Source organism: Merops nubicus, unplaced genomic scaffold (assembly GCF_000691845.1).
Source record: "Merops nubicus isolate BGI_N331 unplaced genomic scaffold, ASM69184v1 scaffold49321, whole genome shotgun sequence".
NCBI lineage: Eukaryota > Metazoa > Chordata > Aves > Coraciiformes > Meropidae > Merops > Merops nubicus.
In genome coordinates, this window is record NW_008589883.1 from 1 (window position 1) to 8,379 (window position 8,379).

An 8,379-nucleotide genomic window follows, 5' to 3' on the forward strand; every position below is an offset into this window, starting at 1 on the left:
CCTTCCAACCTAAAGGGTTCTATGATTTTATGAAGCTGCAATTCTTTCTGACTGTAGACTGCTCAAACCAATGTTGTTTTGCACTAAAGAGACTGACAGTAACAAGTAGCATTAAGTAACCTGCACAGTGCCATTCACCAGTAAGTTTTAAAGGGTCTAACACTGAAAGTAAGCAGCACCAAGCCAGCTAGAGTTTTTATTTACTAGAAAGTCCTGTAACAGCAAAAAAATGTATTCTCACAGTACATCACAAAAACAAGCGTAAGGATTTCAGCAATCCAGATAGCATTTGGGGGTTGTGTTTTTTCCCCTTACCTCGGTTGTTTATGAGTTATTAGAAGGTATCAGTAACTTTTATCTTGCAAATTCACTGTCTTCTCAGTATCTTGTTTACCAAAATTAGTCACAACGTGTTTGCTTTTTAAAACTGTCCTGAAAATGTATGACTTTCATTTTTGTGTATCTGATGATAATCTAGATTGTCTCCTGTTTTTAAGCTTACTTTTTGTGCTGAAACATAAAGAACCAGTCCAGTGAACTGCATTGAAAATTTAATTATATTCATAGACAAATAAAAGAATCTTGGTCTCACACAGTGCTACATTTGCTTTTGCTCTATATAACAATTCTTAATGGAAATGTTAAAAGTCTTGTGGTTAACCAGGAAATTAACATATGTGGGCTGCTTAGGACTGAGCACAACTGAATTAACAAGAGTTGATAGGTCTTTGCAGAGCATATCGTGGCACCCCACAGTTCAGGTTTGTAGTGGCAAGGGAAATTGAGCTTAAGTGCTTCTGCTGACAGTACCCTAGCTCGTACGAAATCAAGAAAAGTGTGATCTCTTGAATTTTGTCCAAACTTCAGCTCCATCATTAGGAGTTAGAAGTAGCAAAAACAAGGGGAAAAAAGACAATACTCAGGCTACTAAAGTTACACGTTACCATTCTCTTCCCGCTGTTGTCTGCTGGGAAGTTTTTAAGGAGTTGCAGTGGACTGCAGTTTCTCACAGGGAGGAAAACGAAGGTGAAAGCAACATTTCCACTGAACGCACTCACCGCCTCCGTCCTTTCTTCAGACTGTCGCAGCTGCCTCTGTTATGGGGGTTTGTTCTGTGCTGCATGCATTTGTAAGTTACTGTTTCAAAGAGCCTGAGCTAATGTTGCAGTCATCCACGTTCCATTCCCTTGGTGGTGAGTGGGGATGCGTTGCCAGTCCCACCAGTCCCTCCCAGTGCCACAGAGCCGGGCAGTGGTGGCTGCCAGCACCTCTCTGGTAGCTGTTATTAAAGATGCTATCTTTAGCCACAGCACTGAACTTCTGCAACTTAATGTTCTGCTTGTATTAAAATATTCATGAAAACACAGGGTTGAAAACAATAAATGTGACCCGATATAAAAGGAAGCGTTTAATCAAAATTAAAATCTTCAGTAATGAAATCTGGCTGGCTGTACGCTCATTTGTGTTCATGCTGAGCATCGTCCTCTGTTTCCTTTTGTTAATTCTGAATCAGACTTCTGGCTGCTGTTCTACCACATGGGGTGATCCAAAACTTCATACACTCCTTCCTGCCAGCAATAAGGCAGACTCTGCTAACAGGCAATATTTCTCTGATTTTTACTCAGTAGCACTTATTGCACAGTAAATGCTAACATATTGATCAACTGGCACATTGCCTTTGTATATCTCAGAAGGATTGAAGACGGAGTAAGTCCAAATGCAGAAATACTTTTATGCACAATTTTATTGTCTTTTGCCATTTACAGTAGTGTATAAATCTCCAAGAGTTGCAATTCAGAGTTCCAATGTGGTGCATTTGGTACATCTGCTTACAAAAATGTTTTTCATCGTTGTAGCTATTGACTTGGCTACTTTTTGTAATGTTCTGCATAGAATTTTGCAGTATTTGAAGCATTTAGATGATTGTCTAAATGAAGAGGTGTTGTTGTAAATCATTAAGACAACCGTCTAGAGATTTTTCAAATTCTGAACAATAAAAAATTGGAGTGTATGATATTGCGCCATGCTTCTTTATACCCAGGAAGTGGAACGATTCCTATCGTAGAATATGCCTGAAATAGAACAAACATTTGCCTATACTGTTTGGCATCTAACTCAAAGCAGCTAATTGAATTAGATTAAGAGTGTATTTCTCTACAACCTCTGTATAAGGCTGTCTGCCATTTTTCCCTGAGGTAATTCCTGGAACATTTTCTAAATCCAGCAAAAGTAATTTTAAAGGTATATGATATTTGGCATAAAGGTAAGTTTAAAATTGTTTACTTGTTTCTACTGTGGCAGTCTGTTATCGATTTACTTCTTTGATGTTTCAGGAGGTGAAGTAACAAGATAGCATTACCATAAGAATGAGACATTCATGCATTTGGACACGCAATGTATAATTAACAAAATATCCACTACCTACTGCAGGTATATCCTGCTGTACAGCAGTCTGGAGAGGTGAGAAAAGGTGTTGGAGCCCTGTGGTTTGTAGTTCCTTTTGAGAGAATAAAATCGTATATAACAACAACAGAACAGAATAAAAGTGTATATAATAATTGAGCAATATTTTCTAGCAGTGTGGCTTCGCTATAGCGTCTGCTGCCAACCAATGCTGTTCTTAGCTCTGCTGTTATTTAGAATTAGCCACTCAGCCATGTGAAGTGCCTGCATCTTGCACCTTCTGACTGATGTTTCAGGCTTGACCTCAGATGTAATGGGGGAATATAATTTTACAGAGTATTAAAGAAGTGACTGTTTGAGTGTGATAATGATACTGTATATTCTTTGATATTAAAATGTCATATTTTTCAACCACTTTGACAGCATAATGGAGATTTTTTTTTCATAGTAAGAGAGTCCTTTCAAAAAAATGTTGATGGTAGCAGTACAGCTACAACACATTAAAATCTGAATGCTACCCAGAAGGACACAACTAGAATTGTTTCCTTGAGGCAGGACCTTAGCAAAACAGTAGCATAGTGCAGATGGAGATTCAGGGTTATGCATACTGCAGAAACATTGGTATTAGAGGTGTAGAAATCTTTATTTCTTTGAAAATGTCTCCTCTGGTAAGTTTTTGGTTTCTTCAGAGTAAAAGGATGATTATAAGCAATTTGTACAGGCATCAGCAGTTTAAGTCTTGCCCATACTACAGAAACAGTGCTGCCACAGTTTCCTTGGCAAGCCTGTGGAATAGTTGTATCTCCTCTTTTAACAGCTTAAGACAAATAAGGTTCCTTAAGATTTGGCCTAGTGAGGGATTTTCCAGCTTAGAAACTATGAGAAGAGAGTCAATTTTTCACATTTCAAACCAGCATAGTTTGCTATTTGGCAGCAACACCTTTTCAATCAATTGCAATCTGGCTCCATTCGCCAGTGCCACATGTCCTAGCTTTAAGCTGTTGTTGAAAACTGGCTAAATACTTACTTCTGACCTTGCTATCCATGTTCCTTCCTTTATTTTCCTCCCTTTTATAATCCTGAGTTATAAGTGTTTCTTGATTGGTCTGGGTCCTCTTTCTTAAAAGGAAAAACCATTCTGCTCACGAAATAAGGTTTAAGTAGTTGAGGAAAACACTGACATTCTGGTGAAGCATCTTCTAGCCTTTCCTCCTTCATTGTTCCGTCCTTATAACCCTTGTCATTTCAGTTACCTCTTTATCCATTAATTTGGAGGGCCAAGACAGCGTCTCACTGCAGCATCATAATCTGATTCTTTTTGTCTATTATAATCTGCTTTGAAGGAAAGCTAATGCATCTAGCAGTTTATTGAAAGTTAGACATAAGAACCTTAATTTGGAGTGTATACGAAAAACGCTTTTTTTACAGAACATACCCAAGTCCTTGTATTTAAAGATGCAAACTCTTTTTTCCTCGGGAAAACTAACTTGTGATTCTCAATAACCGTTCTGTGAGCTGTGTCTAAGACCCCTCAGTTTGTGTCCGTAAGTTTGGAAATCTGCTGAGTTAGTCACACTACAAATATTGTCTGTAATGAAGCACGATTCAAATAACCACAAAGCTCTAAAATGAGATGTACAATAAAAGAATATAATAACACTAGTAATAAAAAAACCCTGTAAATATTTATGACAAGCGAAAGGAAACTGTCTCTACAGCCTGTACAAATGAGTCTACTCTTCCAGGAGGTAAATTCTGATTCACAGGTAGTAAATGCCTTGTCCTAGACCATAATATGTGGAAGATGTTGAGAGGGCTCCCATTTTGTACACAGTCAATCAAATTAATAATTAGGTCTCTTCTCCTTATCTGTTTCCGATTTTCAATCAGCCTAAGGGATACTCTGAAGAGTCTCACGCCTGAGGCATCACAGACCCCTCAGGGTTTAATTAGGTTTCCCAATGCTGCAGTGTGCTCTCTTAGGCCTGTCACTTACCCTTCTCACAGGACTTACAATTACTCTTTACATGACTTACCAGATTTCGTCATTTAATTGATTCCAAACTCATCACCTAATTCATTTACACTTTTCTTTGCACACATGGGAATACAGTTAGGGGCTGACAGCCATGTTGCCCAGCAAGATTTCGGGCAATACTTAAAGCCCAAATCTTCAGCTAGTGAAATAAAATCAGATTGATTGTGGATGGTTTCCATAAATTTTTGTAACTATTGTTAGTAACCTTCAGCCAATGGTTTTTACAAAAGTCTTTTCTTGGGACCTGCTCCTTATCCATGCATTTCTTTCTGTTAACAATCATAAGCTTCTTAATGACAGTAATTAATGACAACAAATATATTTATTTTCACATCCTCATATGCGTTCAGTATGTTTATTGCCAAATGCCTCCACATTTAATTGCTTTTGCAGTGTAAAATATTGCTTGATTCAAGCATATTGCTTGTATTTGTCATCAGCACCTTTTAGACGTGATCCAGCACTCTTTGGTTTCTTTCTACATTAACGGATTAGAAGCATACAGGTGTTGTATTTGCCAACACGTGTTACTGAATATAAAAAAGATTGACACTTTTTTCCAAAGAACATAACTACTGACCTTTAATAGATACCAAGGTCCCAATTTGGTGGTGCTGTATAAAAAGCAACCAATCAAAAACATTACTCTTTGGAGCGAATACAGTTTAAAGCAACGTACAGGTTACAGAAGTAGAGACAGTACATTTTGTAACACTTTACAAGTGGGATCTAATTTCACTGCAGCTATTTCGTACATCTAACGGCTGCTATTTCATCCACCTAACACTTAAATTTAACTCTATTTCAGCTAGTTGTGGATCATTTCTTGGTTCTGTTCATTGGTGGCAAAACAAAGCTATGTTGCTTTGACCACCCGTGCTCTTCACTGGTGTCATCAGCTAGGCAATACTAGTAATGTTAATACTAAATTGCAGAGGCTTGTAATGTGAATTTAATACTGCTCTCTGACACCTTTATTCTGTTAGTGTTCTTATAGCAGAATGTGGTACCAGATACAGTAAAATATTTATCACATTTGGGCTTTTGATGAGAAATAGGCAATTTCCCGTTGCTGGAAATCTGGCATTAGTGTAGTGGGCAGTAGGAACGCAAGTTTTCTGAACATCTCTTCCCAGAATTCTTTAGAGCATATAGATAGATATGAGATATCATCATACTGTTTACTCTTTAATTTATTATTTAATTTTCTTTCATCTATATTAGATAATGCTATTCTTTAGCACTCTTAATACTTCCAGATTTAAATGAGTAGTAAAATTTCTGTATGCCTCATACAGTGAATACCAAAGTCTTTAAATGATGTAATTCCAAATTTTAAAATAAATCATTGACAATGTAAAAGGTTAGGAAGAGAAAGAGCACAATAATAAAAGGCTGGTTTCAACATAAAATTAAAAAGAAAAGGCCTTTTAAAATATTTTCTTGCATCCATTAACCCTACAGTATCTTCCATGGTGACATCATGGAGGAAGTGTTTATGAACGAGCTGTTTAAAGTAAACTAGTTGTTTTCAGTGGTAGTAGACTAGAAAAAATACAGGGATTAATTTTTTGTTTGTTTGTTTGGCTGTTGCCTTTAACTTTGCTTTATTGAACTTGAAAAGGGGATCTTGAAATACAGATATATATGATGCTGTGATCTCAGTTACAAAGATTCAGGTTTGGGATATCAACACTAACTCATACATGTGAATACTAAGCAAGAAATGCCACTTGATTTTGAAGTACTTTTGTTTCTTCAGGCTTTGAGGTAGTGAGGTTTGCCGAAGGGCAGAATTTAAAGCAATGCAGGACAGCACTGTATAAATATATATATTACTTTGCATGTGTTGTCATAAAAGTAGAGTTGAAGATTCAAAACTGATCCCTACTGTGATGATGTTAAGTGATGTTCATCTCTTCATGATCAGCCCCTTTACAATGAGCAGTCATATATCTGGAAATCCCTTCAGTGGGAGTTCATGCACTAAGCAGAGGAGTCCCATGTCATTAGAGGGCTGGCTCTGTGAAAGCATTGAACTCTTAGGCTACATGTCCAATGTTTATATAGTTTGGAAGTTCAGAGAAGGCTGAAATAAGATTATAGGTCTAGATACCGGACTGACTGGCATATGCTTGCCTGTAGAAGGCTTAGTCCAACTGAGAAAGGTGTAGTAAGATCCAACAGCTGAGGTCATAGTGCTTCAAGGTAGGAACCAGATAAGAACTGAAAGTGATGAGAATGAGGAGCCTTAGGCAGGCTGGCTGCTAAACAAAGTGACTCCCTACCCGCTGGAGTGCTTGCTAAAGTGTAGACATGTTTTGAAACATTCAGTACTGTATTGCTGGACTCAGTCACTGAATAAATTACCTGTATTACGTGAGTGATCTTGTTAGATGATCATAACAGTATTTGTTGGCTATTAATAGCCCTACTCCTTCTGTTCCATTTTAATGACTATGTACTGTGGTTAACAACTGTGTTAGCCTGTTTTTAACATCTTCAGAAAATAATTTTATTTTTTATTTTTTATTTTTTTTTTTTTAGGGAACCAGTTTTTCCTTTAACTTTATATGTAGACTGCATGGAAACATTTGGGGTGTTGTCTTCAGAAAGGACAATTTCTCAATTGTAAAAGTTTGACTTTTTTGTCAAGCCAGATAACGTCCCTAAAGAGTTTAATAAATCCTAAAATACTTTTTGGTAACACATGTTGTTGTCTTAAATCTGATCATGCATGCACCATAAAAATACAAAATCTGTTACATGGGATTTACATCCCATATAATCACATCTGTTACATTTTTTTAACAAAATTAGCCAAAAGCCAGGGCGATGGGCTATTAAAGTTGTATTGCTCAGCTTTAGCTTGTAGTTTGATGTTGGCATGTTTATGTTTGCTGAGTGGAAACTTGCTCATTAGTTGAGATCTAGTTGTTGTGATTGTTTTCTAAAGCAATGTGAGGAATGGTAGAGTTAGGTGATGGTTGGACTCAGTGATCTTAAAGGTCCTCTCCAACCACAGCAATTTTGTGATTCTGTGAATGAACATTTTTTCAATTTATTTCACCTTTTTCACCCATTTTTGATGCATGCGATGCAATACAAAGAAATTTTTCAATTGTCTTCATGCTAAAGACTAGGAGTTGTTTGGATCTCTTCTGTTACCTGATTGTGCAATACTTTGGCTCAATGATCTCTATCAAGTAGACCTGTAAAACAGTGTGCTCTGTCTGGGACAATGCAAGAGAGTTAGCAAGAAGCAAGTTTGGATGATGTCTTTTGTAAGGATTAAAATGGGTTACGATTGCCTTGGTCTGATTATGAAACTGTAACCCAGACATCTTCATTTCCCTCTCTTCCTCTGTCCAGTGTGTGACCATGGCTGTCATATGTTGGTTAATTAGGGATTCTGGATATAGTTTGGTGCACTGCTTTGAACTGATCTAGCATGGACTGTCTAGACTAGAATAGACCTCTAAACAAAATTTTTGGGAGATTTTCTTATTTCCAGTTCTTAAGTGATACCACTTGTTTAAGGTATGATTACTATCACAATGTGTGATAATAATATATGTTGCTTACAAATTCATTCTTTTTACCTGTTAGACTAGAGCTTTCTGGTAGTTTTTTTTCCTTGTGTTTTCTTTATTTTCTTTGAACTAGATTGCAGTTATTTAATGATGAAATTTAACGATAACCTTTCTCAAATATTTACGGTGTATATACAGAAAGAAACCCTATCTACCTATCTCCCATTTCACTCAGTAGTGACTCCCTACTTTTTTTTCATAGTAGCCAGTGAAGAACTTTAAGAAAAAAAACACTGTGTGTGGCATTTTGAAAAGCACTTATGGATTCCACAAAAAATGCTGTCTCTACTTATGTTGCTTGTCAATAAATATTTATCCTCAAGTGATTTCTGCTCTGGGAAAGAG